The 27,325-nt window shown below is 46.5% G+C and overlaps 1 protein-coding gene across 1 annotated transcript in view; it reads left to right on the forward strand.

Annotated features, from left to right (window-relative positions):
• Positions 1-27,325, forward strand: part of PTPRA (protein tyrosine phosphatase receptor type A) — a 114,574-nt gene that overhangs the window by 11,199 nt on the left and 76,050 nt on the right. Inside the window, exon 2 of the mRNA XM_069014766.1 lies at positions 15,879-16,013. The gene's annotated coding sequence lies outside the window, so the exon portion shown is untranslated. The remainder of the gene's footprint in view (positions 1-15,878; positions 16,014-27,325) is intronic.

The raw sequence follows: 27,325 nt of genomic DNA on the forward strand, positions 1-27,325 counted from the left end.
CTGCCTTTTGCTGCCCAGAATGCCAGAGTTTCATAGAATCATTGAGTCATGGAATGGTTTGGGTTGGAAGGGACCTTAAAGACCATCTGGTTCCAACCCCTGCCACGAGCAGGGACACCTTCCACTATCCCAGGTTGCTCCAAGCCCCATCCAACCTGGACTTGGACACTTCCAGGGATCCAGGGGCAGCCACAGCTTCCCTTGTGTTTGGAGGGTGCAAATCTCACCTGCTACAATTTGGCTTCATTTGAGAGAGAATCTTTAAAACTCTTTTGAAGCCTTTAAGGACTCCTCTTCCTAGGGAACTCATGGTGCTGTGTATGTGCAGGGGGATTTCATTTTGGGCTGTTCAGTGCCCCACACGCCAAGAAAAGTGGCACGGATTTAAGGGAATTTAAGTTCCTGAAGCCCTGAAATTCCACCCAGCTGTGCCAGAGAAAGTATTGCTGCCCAGCTGAGATCACTGCTTTATATTTGATATTGAATTCCCCCTCCCCTGCTGCTTCATTAAGGCAGTGGAGTTACAGAAATGTCAGTAATTAGCTAATGAAGGACACGGGTGGTAGCACAGTAACAGCTTCCATAGGTGCATGGCTGTTACTCCAGGATTTTCAATCCAGCATGGAAAGGTCATCTCTGCCACGCTCATCATGGCTGTGACTGGTCCCATCCTACATCCAACACTTTCTGTGCCACTTCAGCTGTTTCCAGCCCCCTGGATGGTTGTGGCAGTGCATTCCATGCCCCCCCTTCAAAATGGGACTTCAGGCAGGCTCCCAGCCCCTGCCATCAGATCCCAAGCCTGGGATAGGAACAGGATTGCCACTTCCACATTTTCTTCTCCATTTTGCCTGTTACAGAAATTGTTGCCAATATCTTCAAGTATCCCTTGAGCTTTGTCTTCACTGACAGGACTGGGCTGTTGGCATGGAGCATTTCCAGGAGGATTGCTTTGCTGTGGAGGTGACAAATGGCAGCTCAGCTGCTTTGGGATGCTGTGACCACTTCACAAGGGAGCACGTAGAATGCAGAGCTCAGGCATTCCCTGTCCTTATTGAAGTCCTTATTTAAGGTCCTGCAGGCTATCTTCTGGGGAGATTCAGAGTTCAGCCACTGGGTTAATGAATTTTGGTGGGGTTTTTGGAGAACCAATCCTGTGTCAAGCCTTGGGAGGCTGCGGGGCCTCTGGCCGGTGCTGTGGCACAAACCCACCTTTGGCCTTGGGCTACCAAGTTCCATCTGTGGGCCAACTCTCAGTTAACGGTGGCTTTTGCCAAAGACAGGATGGTATTTTGTGTCTTTCCTGTAGGAAGCTTTTGCAGTGACCCTCTTGTGGCTCTTCAGCCAGTTCTGAAGCATCTCTGGCTACCCCAATTTGCCTGTGGTCACTTGATGTGCGGTTACAAATGACCCTGTCAAAGTGTGGTGTTGGATGTTATGTTAGAATCAATTGTTCTCATTGTTTATGGTTTAATTCATATATTTTTGGAAGCTGAGCCCTCATTCTGACTTTGAAACAGTCAGAACATTGAATAAAACACTCCAAAGCTTTCAAAACATTTGAACTATATTCTCCCTTCAGACATTGTCAGTCATTTCCATTCTAGATCTGACCCCAGATAGCTGCTCTGAGCTGTGCCCAGGTTGCAGAGGTCCTTGGATCTACCTCCTGAGGCCTGAGGAACATTGGGAATGATGGTTTGGGGGAGAGGAACTGAAAATGAATGTGGTGGTTAAATCTGTTCTTGCTAATAAGAGCCACTTGAATTTATTTTTGGGTGCAATTTTGGTCCATCCTATTCTGGAGCTAAATTCATGATTTGCTTTTTGGATTGTCTCTTCCTTCCCTCTTGGCCTCCAGCTGCCAAACCCTCCCTTCTCCCCCCATGCCCTGGCACATGGCATTGCAGCATCCCGAGCTCCAGCACTGCAGATGTGCCAGATGGAGACACTGAGCTTGTGCAGGCCTCAATTTTGGAAGCAACAAAAAAATGATGACTTGAGCAAAACCTTCTTGTTTGTACTGAATTTCGTCAGAGCCCAGCAATGTTGAACAGGCACCTTGGAAACTTCGTGCCAGAGAGCTCCCAAGTGTTGCTGCTGTTCATGGAATAGTTGGGGTTGGAAGGACCTTAAGGACTATCTATTCCCAGGAGGGACACCTTCCACTAGACCAGGTTGCTCCAAGCCCCATCCAACCTGGCCTTAAAGCCACAAACAACCTCTGCTTTTAAAAACCTGTCTCCTAAAATGGTCTTTGTAGACAAAATCACACAGCAAACACTTGCCCACTTAATTCTTCCACTTGAGATTTTTCTTTCCTCTGAGCAGGGTTGTTTCTCAGCAGCTTTGAGTGCAAGGATGCCTATTTGTCAAGTCTTTGCTGGCTGCAGAGTTGAAACTCTTCAATACTCCTGTCTTCTGCGAGCTCTCTTCCATGAAACTTTCCTTCACTTGCCATCCTCCTGCCATTTATCAAAGCCTGCCTTGCTCACGGATTTGGTGCCCAGTGAGGGACTGGGGTTATTCCCATTGTGTCACACCAGGCTGCCTGCTGTCCCCAGAGAAAAGGGGAGAGATGTGAAGTAAAAGGAGGAGTTGATGCTTCCATGCTTGTTGAGAAATGCTGGCTTTTGAAATGCCCTAAGCCTGAAGTCTCTTGCTTGGAGAACAGGTCTGACGTGCCTAATGATGCTGACCACTTCCCACTCCAGTTGCCTGGTCCAAAAGGGATTTACTGCCTCAGAAATGGGGCTCGTTCAGCTCGCTTTAGGTAATGGGCAGCTGAGGAAGCAACACTTTAATTTTTTCCTAGAATAAAACATCCTGCAGGGGCTTCATGTTTAATAATAATAATCTGTAAAACCTTGTGATCTTTGATTTTAAGGCACGTGCTGTAAGCTGAACTCAGTGGTTTAGTCACAGAATCACAGAATGGTTTGGGTTGGAAGGGACCTTTAAAAACCATCTCATTCCAACCCCTGCCATGGGCAGGGACACCTTCCACTATCCCAGGTTGCTCCAAGCCCCATCCAACCTGGCCTTGGACACTTCCAGGGATGGGACAGCCTGGACAACCTGTGCCAGTGTCTCACCCTCACAGGGAAGAATTTCTCCCTAATATCCAATCCAAACCTCCTCTCTTTCAGTCCTGTCCTACAACCTCCCTTTCACCTTGGTGTCAGCTGTGCCTTTTCCACCATTAATACCTGCACTTAATATTCCCACTTCCTGCTTAATAACTGGGGGGGTCAAGCCCTCTCTTGCCAAAATTGGGTGTTCTCTGGGGCCCTGGCACAGCAGCATTGGCTCCTCTGTTAGTCCCTGGCTGAGCAGGGAATGCCGCTGCCCCGGAGCCGAAAGGAGAGGAAGGTGTGAAGAACTGACGAGTTGTTTCATGGCAGGGGTGAGCTGATGTAAGATGGAGGCAGTGTTGTTTTGGAGAGTTTATTTTTCTGTTCCCTCCTTTCTGCACGTGTTGGACCACGTCTGGTGGTGAGTAAGGCGGCTCAGCTTGCTTACCTTGGCGTGAACGCCGCGCTCTGGCGCAGCACCTTGTCCTGGCTGGTGTTTTGGCAGGCTGGCAAATGAGCTGTCTCACTGTGGCTGACACAGAGCCTGGCACAGGTGGCTCTGGAATTGCCTGGGGTGGGAGGTGAGGAAAAGGGAGCTCTCACCTGGTGGCAGTGGCCTGTGTGATCATCCACCACAGAATTCCCAGCTCTGCTCAGTGCCCTGCGTGCCTGACTCCTGCCTCTGGTTAGGCTGAAATGAAAATGTGGGAACCAGATGTGACCCGCCAATACTATCTTGTTTAACACCCTATCTCCAGATGTTTCCAGTTTGTAGTGCTAATTTCCCCTTGCAGTTATCCAAGAGCTAAATCTGAGATGCTTGCTGCCTTTAGGAAGAGGATCCAACTGACCTTAGTTTTATCTCTTGCTTTGCTTGATCCCACATCTCTTGCATCCAGGTTGGACAAGCCTGTCCATCTCCAAACTGCCACTTCCATCTCAAAATCATCTTGCAGTGAAGTTTTTACTTCATTATCTGCATAAGAGGATTGAAAAGCAAGAAGAATCAGATTTTTGCCCAGGAAATTTTGTGCTTTGCAAGGGCATTTCACCACATCCTTTTTTGAAGGCTGTAAGAACAGCTTTCTCCAAGGGATGCTCTTCCCTCGGGACTGCTCATGCTTTTCTTAAATTTCACCAGCACGTGACCACAGGACATGGAAGGACTCGCAGGAATGTTCCTAACTCCCTTTGAAAGGCAAGCTGTTATTTCAGCCTCTTGCAGAATCACTCTGACAGGAGACACTGCAATCAGGCTCCAGAGGTAATTGCATTTGTAATGTGAAAGACAGAACAGGGTCTACAATTCTCATCCTTGACTGGCTCTGCAGGGACTTAAAGTAGTCCAAAAAAAAACCCCCAAACCAACAGACCCAGCCATTGCTTCTGAAATTTGTGATTGGTCTGGGCAAAACATTAGGAAACAACATACTCAAGGGGACAGGATGATCTCATACATCTGACTTTAAAGCAACACGCTCCCATGGAAACTTGTTTCCCTGCCTATTCCAGAGCACTGGCTGCTGCCTGGATCTCCCCTGCCCTCCCTGGCCCAGCTCAGCTTAGTCAGCAAGTTCCAGTTCAACTTCTGCCTTTTATTTTGTGCCTGTACCTGAGTTAGCTCCATTCCTCAGTAACCAGCTCTTTGTCAGAGGAAAGGTTTCCAGGATGCTGCCAGCAGCTCATTGTCCATTTCCTGAGAAGAACTGCTTGCTTTTAAGTAGTTTGCCTGAAATCTTGACTATTCCAGTGCAGCTGAGGCTTCCTGTGTTGGTTGACTTTCTTGGGATGAAGTTCCAGCCACCCACATGCGCTGTCTGCAGTTAGTTCTGAGTCTGGGGAACAAATCTCTGCTGTAGGGTTTTGCCGTCACCGTGTTGTTGTTCCTCTGACGTTGCGATGTGTGACCATCCTCGGTGTGGCAACTGTGATTTACAAGCAGCAGCTCCCCACTGTTTATTGCTGTTGGATTTTGAGGGGTGTGGAGACAGGAGCTGGGCTGGAGTGAGCCACGGGGGTTGGATGTAGCAGTGTTGAAGGAAGTCACATCTGGAGCCCGGTGGCTTGAGCGAGGGATGCTTCTGCCGTGGCACATCCTCCCTGGTCCTTCCTCAAGTGCAGATCAGACCTTTATGATGTTCACAGCACTTGAGTACGAAGACAGTGGAAGGATCTTGGCATCCCAGGTGGAGATGAGCTTGTTTGCATCCAAGTTACTCAAGGGTTTCCTCTAATAAAGCCTTGGCGTTCCCCGTTTGGCTGGCTCGAACGCCCGGCTGGTTTCTTTCTTCTCTGTCATCAGAGGTGTGGCGTGGACTTTCCCATTAGAACGTTGCTCATTCGATCCCATTTTTTGAAATTCAAGAGAACAGATTCAATAGAACAGATAATCTTTCCTGGGCCTGACTCTTGCTGGTTTTTTGGGAGCAGGTGCCAGCAGCTGGTGTGGCCATGAATTAAGTGATACAGGAGAAGCTTGTCCAGAGTTGACCATAGCTTCCTATCCACCTCTGAAGGATTTACCCTTCGTGAAAGGTTTCCATTTTCATTAAATCCACCCTGTAGCAATGAAACCTGAAAAAAACCAGGAACTTCCACCTCCAGCAGACTGAGTGGTGTTGGTGTTGTTTGGGTTTTTAACTGGGGAGAATGAGTCAGCCTGTCCTCAGAAAGCACCAGGACTATTGGCACCACTTGACCACCAGTTTCCTGTTGCTCCCTTTTGCTTCTCTCTTTTTCCTTTTGTTGAAGCTTTTAGGGCTTGGGTACACGTTTGTGAGAGTGTCTGGATGTTTCCCACTACTGGGACTCTACTGTGTGTGTCTTTGCTTTTTTTTTTTTCGAAAGGAAGACCAGAAAGATGTAGAGATCAAGTCCTTGGCTGAACCTCAACTTCTAGAATCATAACTCTTACTGCTGACCTTAGGGAGCTGTCAGCTCCACAAATAAATCTTTATAAATCAGCATTTTCACTGTAGAAATTCACGCAACTTGATTGCAAAGTCACTTCAAGCAGAACGGAATAAAACATATTAACTGTTTTGGGATAAAGCTTTAAAGGTAGCTTCGGTAACAGAGGACTGACGACTATGAAGTTATGGCAAATTCATTCCAAACTTTTGTGTTTGGTTTCTGGGATATGGCCTTGGTGTCTCAGATCATGCTTTGCATGCTGGGCACTCACATTTTTTTTGTTGTTCATCCCTTTTTCTTAAAGAAAGGAACACGGGGATGTGCAGGAATGCCAGAGCAGAGCATGTGTGCCCGGGTGCTGGAGGCGTATCTTTGTCTTGTGAGCATGTGGGAATATCTGCATGGAAACCCGTGCTTTTGGGGATGGGAACCATCCCGACTGAAGCCGGAGCAGATGGGACACGCAGCCTGAACCAGCCCGTCTCGTTTATGCTTTATTAATTAGACATGTTATCAGAGTCATCTGTGTTTTCTTTCCTCTTCTCCTTTCCAAACCAGTTCTGCTGCTTCGCTGCCCGCAGAGGCTCTGATGAGGAGCTCAGTTTGAATCCCTGAGACTTGCATGGCAGCACTTGTTCATTGTGGTCTGTGTGAGCACCATAAAAACTTCAGGGAGAGAACTCAGAGGAGCTTTGTGAGCTCTGGGGATCAGAATTTTGGGAGTTGATGGTGCTGTCCTGGTAGCACATCCTCCTCCTATGTAGTGTCAGTGTTTGTAAGAACTTCCACCATGTGTTAATCACAGAACCACAGAACGGTTTGAGTTGGAAGGGACCTTAAAGACCAACTTGTTCCAAGCCCTGCCATGGGCAGGGACACCTTCCACTAGCCCAGGTTGCTCCAAGCCCCGTCCAGCCTGGCTTTGGACACTTCCAAGGATGGGGCAGCCACAGCTTTCTTGGCAAACTATGCTGCTACTTTCTGTAGAACGCTTAAAAACTGGCATGGATCAGAAAGGTGACTGGATACACTCATGGAAAGAAAATGTAAAGATCCCTGGGTAGAAATAGTCCATGCTGAAGACTGGGAAGTGTTCTGGGGAGAAAATGGTACATGCTGGTGGGGGACTCACCTTGCTTCACAGCCTTGCTGCTGATTACTGTTGGAGGTATTGAATTAAACAGATCTCAAGTGGGGTCTGTCATGCCCCTTGGGACAGTCTCAAGCTGTCCCTGTGCACACTCAGCTTCAAGATCTTACTGAAAGAGAGAAAAGCTTTTTCAAGTGCTGGAGTGGGAGCTGGGAAGTAGGGATTTTCTCAGATTTCCCTTTGAACCTTTATCTCCCAGCAGGTTAATATCTGAATCCTCAGTGTCCCTCATCTGTATGTGAGGGTGAAGTGGGTCGTAAAACCCTTTCAGTGAACCCCTTATAGTCTCAAGCTGCTCCAGTGGAGGTTCAGGTTGGTCATTAGGAGGCAGTTCTTCATAGAAAAGGTGATAAAATGCTGGACTGGGCTGCCCAGGGAAGTAGTGGAGTCCCTGTCCCTGGAGGTGCTTAAGGAACAACTGGACGTGGCACTCAGTGCTCTGGTCTGGTTGACAGGGTGGTGATGGGTCACAGGTTGGACTCGGTGATCTTGGAGGTCCTTTAGAACCTGGGTGATTCTGTGTGTGCCCATCTCTGGTGCAGGAGATGGTGAAACAGGAGTTGGACTCGATGATCCCTGAGTGGGTCCCTTTGAGCTCAGGATATTTTGTGATTCTCTGAAACCCCATAAAGCCAACCTGAGTTTTGGCCTTTCCAACACCTGGGCCTGTTTTATAGCCACCATTTGGCGAGGTGAAGGGAAAATCTATGGATTTGCTTTGTCTGATGCCCTTCCAGGGAAAATTCCCACTCACCAAAGAAGCAGCCAGATCATCCCTGCAAACACAGCAGGGAAATGACTTTTAGTGATGGGCTGGCTTGGATACTGCCCAGATCCCTTCCCTTACAGCAGGACACGATGATGACCGTGTCCAGGCTCTTCCTTGGCACACACACTCAGCATATGTTATCCTTGAAGTCCTTTTCCCAGGCGTGGCATGCCTTTGTGCAGGCACAGTGTCTACCCTGCTAATAGGATGCTAGTGTCTTCTATCAGCAAGTTAATTGGGTCCCTCGGTGCTGGAATATTTCCTGCTGCTGCATCCTCTTCCCGGAGCTACGCCTCCACCTCGGGAACTTCCCTGCTGATGAAGATGTGATGCTGAGCTCTCCGCCGTGCCCGGAGCCAGCGGAGGTTAAATCCCAGATAAAGCTTTGGGATTGCTCACAGCCTGGGGCGGGGGTGGGATGCACACGCTGAGAGGTTGCTGGGGGCATTTTAACTGCATTTTGTTTATCGAGCTGGCTGTAAACACAGCAGGAGGTTGCTGCTTCTCCAGAGCCTGGGAGCCAAAGGTGTATCGATCCCAGGGAGCTGTGGGACACAGGTAGATGCTGGTGGAGATCTCAGCTGGGTTGTTTCCAGCTGAGGATGAAATTTCTCTGCATCCTGCACTTCCTCCTCTACTGTAATGATTTTATAACACAACTTTGTCAGCTGATTTCTCCCCAAAGCAAGAAGCCCTGTTGCTAGGAGTGGGGTGTGGGGGGGAAAAAACCTCAGGAATACTCATCTTCAGCAGTCCAACACTGCCGATAACATTGAGTCACTGCTGAAAGCCTCAAAGCAAAACAGATGTTCGGTTTCTAGTGACTAAGTAAGTATTAAAGGTACCAGATGAGCAAAGTTTTAACTGAGGTATTTAATTTGTGGTTGGCAGCTGAGACAAAGCATGAGCAAACAAGGTGCAATGAAGAAATGGTCTCTCTCCTGGCTTACACATGCCGGTGTGTTTTCATAAAACCTTTTTTGTTCCATTTTTTCCCATTTTTTAAATATGTCTTTCCGGCTTGACTCATTCTCTCTGTAGTTGTAACCTTTAGTTCTGGGTGGGAAGGCAATTATTTTGTGAGACATGAGACCAGTGGCAGGGTGAGTGGGCTCTTGTTGCTGCGTCTGTCATCTTGCTGTTTGACAAGTCACTTCTCCAGGAGTGGTTTGTGTCTCTGAAGTTGGGGATAATTACACGTGTTCTCAAAAATAAGGAAACTGGGCTTAATGGTGCATCTGCTCAGCCTGACTTTTGAATTCATGAATGAGTAGAAAACTTGGAATGTGACTGTCACACAGCTGTTAGCCTTCAAGCAAGAGACAATTTTTGATGACTGTATTCTTAAAAAAAGAGTTAGGGTGAGAACTGTGATCCCAGGATTCTAGGCTCCTTGGGCAGCCAACACTGGGAGCTCCTTGAGCTGCTGCTGGTGTAGGTGTTGGGTTCCCATTGCTTTGATCCCTGGTGAGAAATCTGCAGCACTGTCTGGCTGTGTGGAACAGAGGTGCTGAATCCCTCAAACCTGAGCAGGTGATAACACAACAGGGAAGGAATTGTGTCCTGGTCCCTCTTCTCAGCATCGTGTGCAGTGGGAGTGCTTGTGGATTCCTCAGGTCCAATGAATACCTAACGTAAAACACATGAAAATCCTGGTAAAGAGGACCCTGATCAGAACTTCCCTCCTTGGTAAGTCCATAAATCAGCTCACTCTGTACTTTCTGGAGGAGTGACTCGCATTTTGGCTGCTCAGCACCACAGGAAGGACAGAATAGACTTTGGGTTGCTTTCCCTGGTGTGTGGGAAGTGGATTTGTACTGCTAAGCCCAAGTGGGAGCTGAAGCCAAGGCTCCATCCTGCCAGTCCTGCAGGATTTAGGGGGGTTTTGGCAAGTTCTAGATGGTTTCTATTAAGAAAAAGGCTTTTTGGATCTCTTTTGAGGGTGCCTCCCTTTGGAGGCTTTCTCAGGAGCCCATGTGCTGAGCACTTAATCTTCCACCCCACTTAAGGGAAGAGGGGCAGACACCAAACCCTGTTGGCACCTTATTTCACTTAATTCTCACATTTAATTGTTCTTCCTTGGGCTTTTAAGAGAGTCTCTGCCAAAATCAAGAAGCTAAAAATTAAAGTAATTATTGTGGTGATGGAAGCAATCAAAGAGGCCACCAGGCTTCTGGTCTGAGTGCTGTGGAGGAAGGAGCAGTCTGGGATTGAGCTCATCTCCTGGGACACGCTGGGCTCCAAGAGTTAATTTTGTTCCCGACTTCTCTGTCCATGAGTAATCCATTTGTGCTGGGAGGAAATGGCAAGTTCTTGCAGTGAGGACAGGCTTCACTGCTGGAGAAAATGATGCCTATTTATCATATGATGCTCTCCGTGCCTTTTTTTATTTGTCCTTCATCTGAACTAAGCTCTTTGGTGATGAGCTTCCCTGACAGCAGATTTTGTAGTGGCCTACAAGTGTTTTTCTTTCCTGCGTTTTCTATTTCCCTGCAATTCCTCACACAGCCCCAGGCACCAGCTTGTGCTGGGGTCACCCACCTGGAAAGGAGCTGGACAGGAAAGGACCTGGGGGTCCTGCTGGACACCCAAGTTCACCCTGAGGCAGCAATGTGCCCAGAAAGGACAGTGGTGGCCTGGGCTGGGTGAGACAAAACACTTCCAGCAGGTCCAGGGAGGGGATCCTGCCCCTCTGCTCAGCACTGCTGAGGCCACACCTGGAGCAGCGGGTCCAGTTCTGCCTCCCCAGGACAGGAGGGACATGGACAGACTGGGGAGAGCCCAGTGAGGGGACTGGAGCATCTCTGCTCTGAGGAAAGGCTGGGAGAGCTGGGACTGCTCAGCCTGGAGAAGAGAAGGCTCCGGGGGCCTCATCCCTGTCCATCAACACCTGCAGGGAGGGTGCAGAGAGGACGGAGCCAGGCTCTAGCCAGTGGTGCCCAGGGACAGGACAAGGGGCCATGGGCACACACTGACCACAGGAGGGTCCCTCTGAACATCAGGGAACACGTTTTGGCTGTGGGGGTGACCAGGTGCTGGCACAGGTTGCCCAGGGATGTTGTGGAGTCTCCATCTTTGCGGATATTGAGCGTTTATTAGGATACAATCATGGGCAGCTGGCTCTGTGTGACCCTGCTGAGCAGGGAGTTGGACCAGATGATCTCCAGAGGTCCTTTCAAACCTCCACCACTGTTCTGAGACAGGGAGATCAAGGTCCTCAGGAGATGCAGGGCTGGGCTGAGCCCTCTGCAGGGGTGTGACTTATGCACAAATGCAGCTACATTTGGCATCGAACAGCACTGTGTGATCACATCTCCTCTGCTGGAAGAATGTAAAATGGCTTAATAATTCTTCTCCTGCTGTTTTGGATTAATTTCTATCTTTATGCTGTGTGTTTTCTTTGCTTGCTTCCTCCTTTCACCTTCCCAGCTGTCTCCTCAGAGCAAACTTCCGTGACTCTTATTGTTCTGCTTGTTTTCATTCTCCTTCTTGGGTAAATTTATTTTTTTTTTCAAGTGTGATTTCCTAAAGCTCTGCAAAACGCTCTTTCCCTGCTGCATTTTGAAGTATTAGTTGCAAAAGAAAGGGTAAGGAGCCTTAATTCAGGTGCATGTCTTCCTTTATCTGCTTTTCTTTTAAAAAGTGACTAAAGCCACTGATGAATAATGCTAATTTCTGCTGCCATCTGTGAATGCAGGACCAAGCTGTTTCAGAGCAGCATTTTTAGTGCTTTATCTGTTCAGGGCGGGGAAGGAAAAAGGCTCTTAGCTTTAGCAGCAATAACCTATCTCTCACAAGTTGTAGTCTGTGCTCCCATCTACCACTAAAACCCAAAGCAAACAAAGATTTGTGCAGAGACAGGAAACCTTTTGGGTGTAATTGCCAGGAGGTCTTTGCTTTCACGATTTTTGGGTTCACCCAGAAAGGCAGCCGAGCAGGGCTGCGGTTCACTGGGGTGGATTTATTATGAGCTCTCACTGGGCTTTAATTGGACATTTTTGGCAGCTCTGGGAGTTTCAAACGCCCTCTGCAAGAGTCTCCTGGCCACGCTGAGTGAAAATGGCCCAGGGAGGGAGGGAGGGAGGGAGGGAAGGGGCTGGTGTGTGGAGGCACAGCTGAGCTACGCCCTGATGACAGCCCTGCCTCCAGGCTCCTTTATTTTGGCCTCGAGCCTTAGTTTACATAATCCTGCCCTGATCCCTCATCTTCTGCACACATCAGCCTTAGAAGACCCTCCAGTCTGACCAGATCAAACTGGGAAGCAGGTCTCCCCTGTCATCTGAGCCAGGAAGTGCTGGTGTTGGTGGAGTCGGGTGGCTTTGGCTGTATGAAAGACCTCACCAGTGCCAGGACTTGATTTTGGGGCTCCTTTGGAGGCTGAAAAAAAACAACCCAAACCTTGAACATGGTCTGGAGAGCTATGGAAAAGGTCTGGCTCCTGGAGCCTGTGTATTGAATAGGTGCAGCCCTAAATGGGGAGGTCTGACCTGCAGAGTCCTCGTGGCTTTTTCTCATGTGTTTATCTCTTGGTTGTGTGAATTTCCCAAACCAGAACTGGGCTGTGATTTAGGACTAGTTTCCCAAACCAGAACTGGACTGTGATTTAGGATCAGTTTCCCAAACCAGAACTGGAGTGATTTAGGATCAGTTTCCCAAACCAGAATTGGGCTGTGATTTAGCATCAGGTCTTTAGGGAAGCTTGTCATGGCGATGTGTAATAGCATAATAAAACCCTAACTGCTTCACTTTAATGTGTCAAATGACTCATTTACAGTGTCATCTGGGACAGATGAGGCTCTATGAGATAAGTAAGACTTGCATGGGGAGGGAATATTGAGTAATGGACCCACAGCTATAATTGGAGGAGGAATAGATCTTCCATTTCAGATCTGAGGAAGTGGTTTATCTGCCCAGGCTGTAAGTGAATGATTCTTCTCTCAATTTCCTCCGCATATTCTCCACTTCCTCTGTGTAATATTCCTGTTATTTATAACTGCTGTGTTGAATCCTAGAGGTAGATGCTGCCTGCATTTCTATATTATGTAGAAGTTGAGGTCCAACAGGTTGATGTGTAGTCCTGACCTTCTGGGAGCAAAGAATTGATATGGAAGCAGGGAAAACATTTATGTCCCTATAACTAACCCCTTTTTCCCTATATTCTGAATATAGAGCAGCCCTGTCCATCTCCTCCCATCCCACAGGAAGCCAGGGAAGTGGCAGACAGGCATACAAAGGATTATTATATTTGATCAGGCTTGGAAATGGGCTGGAGATAAAGCCCTTGGTGTTTACTGGACCATTAAACATTTATTATCATCTCTCCAGTGTGCTGGTGGTGCTGTAAATAACAGCTGTGACCAAAGAGTGGGGTCAGCAGTTGCCTTTTGCACCGATGTTTGTAAATGGAGAAGCAGGTCCTGTGATTTTTTAAGGGTTTGGTTGGGGGGAGCATCTGCCCAGATGCCATGGAGAGAAAATGGGCAGATGAGCTGGCAGGCCAGAGCTCCTCTTTATCACAAGGAAATGCTGAAATCTTAGGAAGTGGGAGAATTTGAACAACAATGAAAAAAAGATTAGGGCCAGAGTTAGGAGTTAATTTATCCCTGCCCTTCCTAACAAAAATACATAATGCCCTCAGATCAGAACAGCTTTTGGATCTGGATTTAATTAGGTGGAAGGAGGGTTCGGGCCTCTCTCCCCCAGCTCAGCCACGCTCCAAGAGGCATTTCCATCATCAGACTTTTATTTCCCTTTCTCCACCTTCCCAAGCTTTTGCAGGGAGAGGAGAAGCGTCGCCGCAGGGCTGGAACTCAGCTCATGGGGTCTGAGCTGCAGCACCTGGTCGGATGATGGGGCTTTTGAAAGGGGGAATATGAAGGGATTACTCTATTGCTGGGAGGCTGCAGCCTGGTGATTCCTACCGCAGGCAATCCCTCTGAAGTCAATGAGATTGGAAAGCGTGTAAATCAGTATGGAATTCAGAGTTTTCATGGAAAAATGGGGGGGGATATTTGTTTTACTTGCATATAAATTACTTCTAATAAGGCTCCATAGACACGACTGATCCTTCTCACCACACTGTTGCTCCTTTGAGTCCCAGAGTCGTTCTCGCTGTCCTCTTATTTTTAAATAATTTTGCAAAAAAAGCCTCCTGCGTGGGAATGCTCTGTGGTTGTGAAGCGCTGCTGGGAATGACTCAGGCGGGAGCGAGTCCTCGTGCGCTTGGGACCTGCGGTGTGAACGGAGAAAGGAGACAGGCTTGTTTTCACACTCTCTCATTCTGTGTCTCTGACATGTTCCTGTTCCACCATTCAGATGTCGTCAGGCTGAGGGATAATTAGAGGGAGCCTGTTTTGCTGCAGAGCCGGATTGGGGATCCACATTGCCATGGGCAGGCTGGGTTATTTGGTGGGGAATGCAAAGCAGTGGAGTGGGTGTCCAGGGAGCACTGCTGCACCATGAGGGAGAAGGTGCTCTGCTGCTCCTTCCCTCTGCCTGCAGAATGTATCTCCTTTCTATGAAACACAGAATGGTTTGGGTTGGAAGGACCTTCAAGACCGTTTAGTTCCAAGATAGGTGGCAGGGACACCTTCCACCAGATCAGGTTGCTCCAATCCCCATCCAACCTGGCCTTGGACACATCCAGGGATGTTGGATGTGGGTATGTTGGTTTTTACAGTGGTGCTCTCTAGCCTGGAAGTCTCCATCACTTACACACAGATGTTTAAAGAGGTTCCTAGGAGCTGCTCTTGGACCTCTCAGACACTGGTTCTGCTGCTGCCTTTGCTGTGGGTGGATGGTTTGGGAGCTCACTCTGTGTGAGGCTTTAATGCCCTAATAAAGCAGTAGAACAAAGAGCATCAGCTTTTCTCTTGCTCCATTGAGAAGGACATTTAATTTTGCCAGATGTTCCCACGGCACAGGTGGTTTCGGCTGTTTTAGACTCACCTTACCTTAGAAAAATGCACATTGCCTGTTTGTGCTTTGTGCAGCACGTGGAAGATGTGGCCAATTTGAGTTGAAAATGAGATCTAAAACTGGAGGAGTCCTACAGAAAGTAACTGAGGAGCCAAATATATACAACTGAATAACTGAGGAGAGAACCAGGTCCCGTGAAGCTGGTTGCCAAGGGAATAATTCACTTGTCTCTCCCCCAGCCTGATGGAATATTGTTTTCCTCTCCTCCTTGCCAACATACCCACAGCTCCAGAGGAGTCACTCTCACTCCTGTAGATGCTTTAACTGATCCATTCCTAATTCCACCTTGGGGCTGTTTTCATGAGCAGAGGAGCCTTTGAAAGCACCTTCCCCTGTTCCAGGCCTCCAGAAGGGTTTGTGCTGTCCAGAGATTTGTCCTCTTTTCCCACTGGTGCTGGCTGACCCGATGAGTACCCAGTTCATGCCCACAAACTTTGACTTTCCTCTCCAAAAATAAGGGTGTTTTTAAGGCAGCAGTCTAGATTTGGATGTAAAATCTTGCTTAAAAGGAGATCTTTCCAGCTTCAGGCCAAGTGATGTATGATCCTTGTTGTCCTGTCTGGGGAGCAGAACAATTCAGGATTAATTTTTAAATCATTTATTTAATTATTTGATTTATTTATAATTTAATTCTTTTAAATTTTCTTTATTTTTTAAATTAATTATTCTTTAGCTCCTGGTGTATTAACAGGGTATGCAAACTTGGGTTATTCCCCAAAACTTGATCTGTGGTCTTCAGTCTTCCTCTTAACCATCTCCATGTCTTCTGCAGGCTGGTGTTTCTCCATCTGAGCTTGGAATACTTGGATAAACTTACTCTACATGGAGACTCCGTAAGTGGCTGGGACAGTCTCAGCTTAGTTGGACAATCCCAGTCATCCACAACAAAACCCAAGCACTGGGGGCAGAAAAAGGCTGTTTAATGTGGCTGATCCGTGTGAAAGGACTCACTCATCTTGGCACAAGCCACTCACTGCGTGTTCCTCTCTTCCAGGGTGCATCGAGAATAATCATCAGCCTTAACAAGGATTGATTGTGTGCTCCTCATCCTCCTGTCCTGGTATTATTGGGAAGAAGCTTTGGCCATCACGTTGGGGAGGCGAAGAGGTGAATGAACGTCCCTTTCAAGGTACAGCAGAGGCATGGATGAGGTGTTTGGGGTGTGGAGGTGGTGCTGGTGTAGCCTTTGGAGGTTCCAGGGTGTACAGGTTCCTCATGGATTCGCATCCCTCGATCCTACACGGAGAAACCTGCGCTCTGTCGTTCCCTTGTTCAATCCTAATGAACGCCGTCTTCTCACACTGGGGGGGTGTTGGCTTTGTATTGGTGCAAACTTGGATAAATCCAGTGTTTTCTCTTCATTTATTTGAAAGAATCTTTCATTTTTGAAACTTCTTGAGTTGTGTTGGGAGGTGTATAGAGTATGGGCATCAATTTTTGTACTCTTTTGGAGAGGGCTTTTCTTCAGTTTCTTTCTCTTGTGTACACAAACCAGTCTTAGACTAAAATGTACTGAATTAGTGTTAGACTGAAATATATGCTTACCTTGGTGCAGATGGGCACAGAATTCTTGCATGAGTGATTTATTGAGGAGGGAGAAAGAAAAAGCCCAGAGTCTTTGAGGAAAGGAAGGCCATGGAGCATTACTCAGGACATTGGTGAATTAAATCTCAACATCCATCAGAGAGTTTGTGGGAAGTTTTTCTGGTCAAAGTTCTTCCCGTGGTCTGACCTGTGGAAAAGAGTGAGGAATGCTTTTAAAAATTAAAAATAAAAACCCTACTGTAAGATTTCTTGTTGGGTGTTTCGAAGGACTTGTTCCAACCCAGGTGGATTCAGTGCTGGGATGGTGCTGCTGGAGTAGCAAAGGGAGATGTGCATGTGGAACCTGGGGATTTGTATAAACAAGGTCTTTTCCTAAAGCATTTCTTGTTGCTGTGGCTTTCACAGGTTCACCCTGTCTGGAGAAGTAGTTTGTATTTGTGGTTTGATATTTCCTTAAAGCTTCCACACAGCATCCTGCCGACACTGCCTGCTTCACAAACATGGCCAATTTATGGTTTCATGTAAAAATTCTTTGAACTCATTGCAAATCTGATTTGATACCTCGGTGCCAAACTGAAGCCAGCCCTAACTTTTAGGGTTGACTAAATCCTTCCCTTGGAATCTGTGTGATATTTAGCAGTGAGTTTCAGATCTGCTTGTGTGTGTTCCTCTCTGTGCTTCACTGAATTTTATGTTGTGTTTTGCTATGTGCATTTTTAAGCCTTTTGTTTTTTGCTCACTTTTTGATTTGGGGAAAACTCCTATGGAGGTCAACAGCTGAATGAATCCCAGTAATTAGGGTTGTCCTGTGCAGGGCGAGGAGTTGGATGGGGATGATCCTTGTGAGTCCCTTCCAGCTCAGGATAGCCTCTGATTTTAATTTACTGAGAAGGGCCAACTGTCTTAGGAGAAAAACTTTCTCTTTGGTGCCTTCTTTTCCATATCTGATCCCATTAAGAAGTAAGTTCAATGAGACTGAAGCCTCAGAAAAAATTCATGTATGATTCTCAGTGTAAACATTAATAGCCTAAACTCCATTTGTTTTTCAATTTTTGCTGGTATAAGACAAGGATTTTTTAGAGAAGCAGGAGCTTGGATGTGCCTTTCAGGGCTTCTGAGCTGTTTGGGGTTAGAATTCAGTGGCCAGCTGGAATCCTGAAGCTGCTGGGATTGGCAGGATGTGTGTGGAGCCACATGAAGAGGAGTGGCTGTGGGCTGATCACCGTGGCCGGTGCTGTGACTGGCCAGGTGAAATGGTCCCCACAAAATTGCTTGTGTGTGAGTGGTTTGTCTTGCATGATGAAGCCCCATGTGGATGTGACTCTGGTAGCTGAAGTGAAATAGTCCCTCAGCACCTTCCTTTTGCAGCAAAATCAGATTAAAATTTGGATTAAAACAGCAGCTTCTTCAGCAGAGCCCTTTGGGAATAAGACAGCAAGGTCCACACTGAGGTCATGGGGCTTGTTCAGCTGCCTCAGATAGTGTGGGATTCTAGGTAGGATCTGGAGTGTCAGAGGTGTCCATTGTACCAGGAACCTCTTGACTCCTGTGGGCTACTGGAAAGACATTTTGGGCTGGGTGTTTTTTCTCTGTCTAAAACAGGGGTTATGAAATAGCTGATGGGAGCTGGAAGGGCTTGTGCACCCTTTTCTGCTTGTGTTTCATTATCTGTCACTTCCTGATTTGTGTCACAGGGCCAGAGCATTCAGATTCAGATTATGTGGGGGAAAAGTGATGCATGAAGCCCATACAAATCTGCCCACTCAGATGTATCACTAGATTTCTGGGCTTTGTTTGCATGGGTCCCATTCACTTGTCACAAGTTACTGTCCTCTTTTTGTCAGCCATTTCTGCAATGTCACACGTTTATTCCAGCTCAGACATAGTAAGAGTAGTGCTGGCAGACCAGGGAGCCTCTGTTTGCAGAGCACAGGTGAGAATGCTTCAAAATTTAGCTCTGAAATGTTGATTATATCCCAAAAGGTTTTGCTTGTGCAACTGAAAACCTTGGGATCACAGATATCGTAGTGCTCCCAGGTCTGGTGGCACCTCTGAGTAGAGGTCACAGTGGTTTCATATCAAAATTGGCTTAAAATGCATTACTGGAGGAGGGGAAGGAGGGTGGGAGGTGGGACCCACTACCAAACACCTGCCATCTGTCCTAGAGGGTATGAGTGGGAATTGTAGAACACTTGGGTTGGAAGGGACCTTTAAAGGTCATCTCATTCCAGCCCCCCTGCCATGAGCAGGGACATAGAATCATAGAATATTTGGGTTGGAAGGGACCTTCAAGACCATTTCATTCCAACTCCCCTGCCATGCACAGGGACATCTTCCACCATCCCAGGTTGCTCCAAGCCCCATCCAGCCTGGCCTTGGACATTTCCAGGGATCCAAGGGCAGTCACAGCTTCTCTGGGCAGCCTGTGCCAGGGCCTCACCACTCTCATAGTCAAGAAATTCCTTCTAAAATCTGGATTCACACAGTTTTTTCCACCATAACTGTTTTTATGATCCCAGCAGGTTTATGGGAAGGGTAGGGGGGAAGCATCCCCGACGCCATGCAAAACTTGGAATAACAATACAGGAATGTGGGCAGGATCATCTTCCTCAGGTCCTTCAACCACCAGCCCTTCCTTAGGCTCACAGAAATAGTTTTGTTTAGGAAAATCAAGGGCCTTGTTCAAAAATGCTGGAATTTCTTTGGAAATTGAGCTTTCAAAATCCGCAGAGAAGCCACCTCTGCTCTCACAGCAGTTCGGAAGCTGGGCTTTTTTGGGATTGCTGCCAACAAATATTTCTTGGAAACCCTTCCGTGTGCAGTGCGAACAGCAGGACAGGAGGTCTGGATGTGAACTCTGGATGGTAAAACCAGGGAGGTTTTGGCAGGGCTGTGTTGGGATGCCTCGTTCTTGGCCTTTCTCCTTGGGGTGTACAGGCAAACCCCTGCCTGGGCTGGCTCAGAAACTTCCAGCTGACTTTCTAGCAAAGCTGAATTTTCCACTGACTAGGAAAGTTTTTCAGATTGAAACAGCTCTCTGATTTTTTGGATGGATTTCTCCAACCTGTTGACTACACCCAGTCTGTATTTTTGAATGAAACTAGTGCTGAACCTTCCCTGCAGGGGCAAGAATTCTCATAGAATCATGGAATGGCTTGGATTGGAAGGAACCTTAGAGACCATCTACTTCCAACACAGGGACATCCTCTACTAGACCAGGTTTCCCCAAGCCCCATTCAGCCTGGGGATTCCCTGAAACCATTCCCTGGTTCTATGATTCTTTGAAAATGGACAAAGCTGTAGCCTGGAGTATCAATTAGTCCTTGACCCAGGTCAGACTTTCCCCTTTTTTTTCCTGTACAGGTTCTCCATTGCTTTCTCTGAATCCCTTCTTTCTGGTTTTTTTTGGGAAACTATAAAATTTATGTGGAGAAGGAAGGAAAATCTCTTTCTTACTGCAAAGGGCCAGGTCAGCATCTTTTTTTAAAATCCCTGTGAGAGCAATTTGTCAGAAAACCTTGTGGGAAGCAGGGAGCTTGAGCCTAGTGGAGCCAAGCTGAGCTTGAACACTCCCTTGATTTGAGCTCATATCACTAGCAGGAACAGAAATCTTTTTATTGGTAACTATACAGGATAAGAAGGAGAATTTCCCAAAGGATGGGCTTCTTCCCTAAGTTTCATTCTCTGAGGAGGCCCTGAGAAAACTGGGAAGTTGGTAGCTCCAGACAAGTAGATGCATGCACTGGTGTGCATTCTCACCTGTAGGTACACAGGGAGCTTTCCCAAGTTGCCCAGAACCTGAGAAAATGGAGATAAAATCAAAAAGGCAATTGCAGTTAATTATGCTTTGAAGGCAGCTGGAGATTGGTTGGAATCCTGTGGGATTTCTGAGGCCTCCCAGTGCAATTTCAGGTGGAGTGTGGGCAGGAAGGTTTGGTTGCTGTGGTTGGAGCTGTCTCAGTTGTGCCTGTCACCTCTGGCTGTTGGGCTGTGCATGGCACAGATGTCACCACCAAGACACAGTTATTGTCTCATGGCAAATTCCTCATCGAAGTTTTGAGTGTTGATCAAAAAAAAAACCAAAAACAATCCCAAAAAGATAATTCTGTACATGACTGAACTTCATTGGTTTTTTTCCACCCACACGCTTTCCCTTTTCTTCCCATCCTCACCAAACCCTGGCCTGCATTTTGTGTCTTGGGTGATGGGAAGAAGCCACATTCCAAGAAATCTTGGATATCTCTTTGGTTTATAAAGGAATTGGGATGTGACCAAAGAAATGCCAGAGGCTGGATGTTCAGGGGGCTGCAGGTGAGCTGGTGTGGAGTAACAGGCGTAGAAATTCATCACAACAGTTAAATGTCTTATTTTCTGTGATGTGAGCTTGGGAAATTAAAGGAAGAGCCTAACTTTTGACTCCAGAAGAACCAAAGTCTTGAAGTATTCAGCAGTGGGAGTGACAAAATACACAAAGCTGTGTGGGACAGTATTTCTTGCTGTGCCCTTCTGTTCCTGTGGGAATTTAGGTCAAAAAATGCTCTGCTAACTTCATAATTTTGCCTGAACCAAACTTTGGGTCTCCAAACATGTTGTAACCACATCCCATCAAACTCATTATTACCTGAAATTGCACTGCACATTTTTTGGTAGGTCCATGTGAGTGTTTTGTTGAGGCCTAGACTTCAGCAGTAGTAGAAACACGTGATGTTTTTAACAAGATAATGCAGACTTGGTTTTATTCCCTTAAGATGGCAAATCTTTCTTCAGAGAATCATGAATTAAACAAGACAGTGCCTCACAGCAGGTATTAAGGAAAAAATAATAATTTTTTAAAAGCCTTTGGAATGGTCTTTCCCTCTGGCATCTTCACTCAGGTTCTGCAATCAGTAATTCAAAGGAGGTTTTGTGGGAAGGGGAGGCGAGATGCAGGAGTTGATATGACTTCCCCAGGGGTGAGAACTTTGAGAGCTGGGACCTGAGCATAAATCTCTCTAATTCCAGCTCAGCCCTTCACTGTGAGATCATTACTTTGTGTGATTAATCTGTGCAATGCCTCCAAAGCCTCTAAAGCCATAATGCTACACATGCATTGAGGAATCCTGCTGCCAGCTGGAGTATCTGGGAGTCTCTTGCCATTTCTGGCACCTTTTTGCTACGACTTTTAATACAGTGAAGCATTCCCTGGCCTTGGTTGGTCTTACTCTGATGTAATCATCAGTGCTAATGTAGTCTTCTTTAGGGAATACTATTTTCAATAGGGACAAAGAGTTCTCCATGCAAAAATCAGCTGAAATGCTGATATTTGATAAGTACAGGTACAACTAGCAGCCATGGCAGTTGTCTGTCTTAGTTTTCTTACAATGATGAGTAACATAATGTGTTCTTAAAACTCACTTCCTAAAGACAGGAGAGCAGTAACAGGACAGTCTGCATTTATCAGCCCCTCCATCCCAAATAACCTTCAGAACCTCTGAGCAATTCCAGCCATGTTTGAGAATCTTCAAAATCTTCAAATCTTGCAAATTCTGTGAAAACTGAGTAGCAGTGGGGAGCTTGAGTGGAGAGACCATGAGGCTTCCCAAACTTGATGCAAATTTCTGCAGTGTAAATTTACTTCTTAGGTAATCCATGTTTGATTTTTAGGATGATGCCAACTCCTCAGCTGAGGTCATGGTATTACCAAAGCCTCGAGTGTGATGCTGGGCAGTCACTTCGCCCTTCCGCTGCCTTAACCCCGATTTAATGTAGGATGACTTCATCCTCCTTCTCTCAGAGGCACGTGCTGCTTCTGTCACAGGCATTAGCAGATTTACCAGCAGCACCTCACACGCCTCAAACTCTTTGTGAATCCCGTCGGTGCCCAGAGCCCCGGGAATATCTGATGCATCACGTTGCAAACTGTGAAATTGAAGATTCAGCCCCACTTTGATGCTCTGGCTCTGTGAGCAGCAGAACTAATGTGGCTCAGCATACTAATGAGGGAGGTATTTATTGTTTGGGGCCTGGATGGTGTTGAGCTTCACCCTTGAAAAATTCCTGGGAGGCTGAGCTTCCTCTCGGGATGGGCCTTGTGGGGTCCTCAGCAAACAAACAACCGGCATCACAGCAGAGGGGAAAAATTCCAGCTTTAAAGGAAACAGCCCCAAAATGAAATCCTCTAGATAACTTACAAAAGATCTTAAGTAAGGGAGGATTGAAGTGGAAATCGTTGCTTTTCATGGAGAGAAAGTGAGGATGAAACTGAGGCAAGGCCTAAGCCAACAGGTCACCACAAGGATAAAATTAAGATGCCAACAGCTTTTGGCATTGCTGGGGACGTCAAAAATGTTGTTTTCATCTTGGAGAAGCCCTTCTCCAGCACTGCCTGTTTGGGTCACTGAAATCTGTTCATTTTAACTGGAAAGTACCAAAATGAGTGAAGATGTCGCTTTTAACCTTGTCTGGGCTTGGTAGAAAAGCACTTAGAGCTAAAAGCTGGTGTTGGTGGGACCTGGAAATACTGACTGGAGAAGGCTTCATTGAGATAAAACCTCTCTATAAAGACAGGACTTCAAAATTCCATGGGTTTGTCAGGTGCCACATCCCTTGGGATTTCCTGGAAGGGAGGAATCCTTTACACTCCTCACATTTGTCATCTGGGCAGTTTAAATTCTCTAGAAAGGTGTGGGGGATTACTTGGAAGAATTTTGCTTGCAAGGATGGCTTCCACCAGGAGGGGAGAATGCCATGGACTGAGGACCTGTGTGAAGAGAGTGTGGTGGTTTCTGGGAGTTTGAGGGATTTCCCGGGAGGCTGGTCAGGTTGGAGATCCAAACCTCTGAATTATGTGTAATGTAATAGCTGAATTAACAAAAAATCACAGAATCATTTGGGTTGGAAAAGATCTCCAAGATCATTGAGTCCAACTTGTGACCAATCTCCACCTTGTCACCCAGACCGGAGCACCGAGTGCCACATCCAGTCATTCCTTGGGCACCTCCAGGAATGGGGGTTCCACCACCTCTCTGGGCAGCCCCCTACAATGCTTACAACCTTTTCCATGAAGAAATTCCTTAAAATGAGATGGTCTCCCAAATATCTGTGCTCTTGACTCAGCTGCAGGGCCTCCAAAAGCGAAGATGGTTTTGGTTTAAGTTCCCTTAGCAATGAAATATGTATCAAAAATCCCAAACATATAAATTCTACTCAATTTGCTTGTGTTCTCCACATCCAGCTTTTATATCCCTGGGATGATCTTGACTTATTTCCACCAAGAAAATTAAATTCCTGCTGAACCACATGTCCAGAACTCAGAACAGCACCTTGACACGGTGTTGCTTGGGGAACCCAAAGAGTTTTAGGAGCCTGATAGGAAATTCCAGCAAACCAGGACTGTTGTCAACCAACTTCCAACTCGAAATCCTCCAGGAGCACAATGCACTACAATTATAGCAGCTTTCCCAGGGCAGGAAACAAGCGCTGCCACTGCTGTATTCCTGTGTGTGATATTTCTGACACACAATGTTATCTTGGGGATTGTTACATCAGCTTTTATGTGGTGCTGGGAGGGTGGGGCGGAGGTTAATTGGTCATGTTAATGGTTTTCGTGTTCCTAATTTAGGCTCTGAGTGCTGTCCTTGGGTTCGGAGGGAGTTACGAGAATTCTTCGTTCTATTGTGGTGCTGTCACATCTGTGGTGTGGGGAGATGGCTCCAGCTACAGCCCAGACCACTGAAAAAGCTCATTCAGTCAAATTTTTGGGGTTTTCTCCTGCTTACAATGTGTTGGAAAGTCATGAGACTCCTAATGGATGGACTTGCTCTGAAACCAGACCTGTCTGTACAGATTTACATCCAGCTGGGCTTCAGCTGAAGGACAGGAGCTACTCACCGTGTATTTGTTCAAACTCATCTCTGGCAAAATGTCTTTAATTCACCCCAAATGTGTCTTTTTGGACATGTATTCTGGAAACACAGTGGAAACTAGTGCAGAGTTCATGGCTTTGTGGTTATAGGGCTTTTTCCTTCATAGAATTACAGAATTATATAATTGTTTGGGTTGGAAAATGCCTTTAAGATCATTGAATCCAGCCCTTAACCCAGCACTGCCAAGGCTACCACTAAACCATGTCCCCAAATGCCACATCCACTTGGCTTTTAAATCCCTCCAAGAGTGATGAATCCACCACTGCCCTGGGCAGCCTGTGCCAGAGCTGGACAACCCCTTCCATGGAGAAATTTTCCCTCATATCCGATCTGAACCTCCCATGGTGCAACTTGAGGTCATTTCTTCTTGTCCTCAAAATATAAAAAAAAACCCAGAAATTAAAACCCCAAACCACTGCAACACCCAAACCCTCAACTTGTTTTGTTTAGTGACCATTCCTAAAATACTTCTGCTCACCAAAGCTATGGAAGTAGGCACCTCATGCATTGGTTGAGGGGTACAGCTCAATGAAAAATGAAAAAATAGTTTGGCTTTTTTTTTTTTATTCTTCAGTGTCTGGTGAGAGCAGAAGAATCAGCGAGGAAGTTAAAACTCTGGGGACCTCGGCTTCCTAATGGCTCAAAATGCATCTTTTTGCATGAATTTAAAGTTAAAAGGTGTTTCAGGCCAGGTTGGACAGGGCTTGGAGCAACCTGGGGTAGTGGGAGGTGTCCCTGCCCATGGCAGGGGGCAGAACTGGATGAGCTTTAAGGTCCCTTCCAACCCAAACCATTCTGTGATTTTAAAAAGATTTTAAATGCCTGTCCCTTTTTCTAGAATCTGAAATGTCACAGCCACCATGGGGTGGTTACAGAAGAAACACTCACAACCATTCTACCAGGGATCAAACTTCCTTTTCATGTATGATGTGCTCCTCTCACACATAAAAAGCTTATTTGCTAAAGACCATTTGCTTTTCTCCAGCCAGACCGACGAGGCTGTGCTCAGGAAGCACCAGAGGGCTGGCTTCATTTTATAAGAATCAAAAAAAAACACTTCTGAGAGAGCTCTTCGTGTCGTACTTCCTCTATTCAGAACTCCAAGTCTTTCACAAAAACTGAGCAGAATCCCATGGGGCCACAGCCATCCCAGGGTGGTGGATTGAATGACTTAAGTATCTTTTTCTGGTCTGATTTGTGACTGTAGCTTTAATTTATTGCCTCCTCTGTAAACCACAGATATGTTTGTTATTTGCAATTACATGGTTTAAAAAAAAAAAAAGAGCTTTATTTGGATTTTTAAGTCATTCTTGTTCTTTGCAGTGGCATTTGTTGCAGTGAAATCCTTTTATGAGGCTTGTGGGGAGAGTTGGGTTGAAATAGCTTCTCAAAGGGACACATGACAGGCAGTGGCTCAAGGAAGGGATAGATTGGATATTAGGAAAATTCCTTCATGGAAAGGGTGGTCCAGCCCTGGGGATTTTAAAGCTGTGTGGATGTGGCACTGCTGGGGGAACAGTGGGCTCGGTGATCTCAGAGGTCCCAACCTTAATGGTTCTCTGATTCTAAGGATAAAAATGAAACTTTTATCTCTTCATGGAGCCTGAGTAGTGCAGCATTCACCCAAGTCAATTTTGTACATTGAATATTTGGAATATTCTTTTTTTACTGTAGAAAGCCTCCCACCTGAAATTTAAACACCTACAGGAGCTGAGCTTCAGTTTTTCTTTCAAAAAATTGTCCCCATGCTGGACACCTCATGGTCTGATGTTTATGGTCACCATATTCACATACCTTGAGTCAGCAACCTCCTCCTTGTCACTTAACACAACTTTAAAATGTTTATGCTGAAATTTCCCTCATGTGTAATAGTTTCTATGTTTTGCTTAAGTGAATCTGATAATTTTGCATTTTTAGAGCAGAGAGAAACTTGTGGTCCAGATCCAGGGATTAGTGATAATATATTTTGGAAAAAAAATCATTTTCATGTTGGTTTCGAATCCATCAATCCCTTAAAAAAGCAGAAAGAGAGGTTGCCCAGTGAAGCTGTGGCTGCCCCATCCCTGGAAGTGTCCAAGGCCAGGCTGGATGGGGCTTGGAGCAACCTGGGATTGTGGAAGGTGTCCCTGCCCGTGGCAGGGGGTGGAACTGAATGAGCTTTAAGGTCCTTCCCACCCAAAACATTCTGGGATTCTCATAGGATTCTGTTCCAAAGGACACAGTTACCAACCACGCTGTCCATCAGTGCTGATTTTGGGAGGTTCTGCTGCCTGGATTCCAGTCTGTTGTGAAAAGGCATCTCATCCACGATGTGGTAGAGTTGTAGGCTCAGTGCATGGAGCAACCAGGCGTGAAAAAAATTAAATTGCTCATAAATATTTTACTATATTTAAAAAAAAAAAGTTACCCAGTAATTGCTTTCCTATCGTTACCTTCTGCCTGCATGAAAATAACATATGCCAGCATGAACCCCAGTGGCAGTGGGGAAGGATTGAGTGGGAGAAAATGAGGTTATCTCTTGATCAGTATTTTATCAGCTCAATAACAATATTTTGATTAGGAAAAATACTGCACTGTCCCTCAAAGAGACACAGGCTTCTTGTGATTTCTGTGTCACCAGAGTTGTTTGAGGAGGGTTGAATCCCACACGGCTTAAAAACACCAAACCACTAAGACCAAAGGATCATCTTTTAACAACTCTGTCATCTGCTTTAAATCCTTTTCATTTCTCCAGCCTGAGTGCCTGGAAGGAAGCTGGAGCTCTTCCCTGAGTGGTATTGCTGCCTCTGGCTTGCTCTGGACACCTTTCATGTGGGAGAGGAGAACTTGTGAGCAGGGGCAAATCAAAGGGCCTTGGGTTAAGGGATCATCAACACCCGAGGTCAGAGTGGTCTCGGGGCTGCAGCCACAGCTGCTCCTGTTTCCATTTGTCCTGGGCATGGACATGAGGTGGCTCCAGTTGCAGAATCACAGAATGGCTTGGATGGGAATG

Source organism: Aphelocoma coerulescens, chromosome 4, assembly GCF_041296385.1.
Source record: "Aphelocoma coerulescens isolate FSJ_1873_10779 chromosome 4, UR_Acoe_1.0, whole genome shotgun sequence".
NCBI classification, from domain to species: Eukaryota; Metazoa; Chordata; class Aves; order Passeriformes; family Corvidae; genus Aphelocoma; species Aphelocoma coerulescens.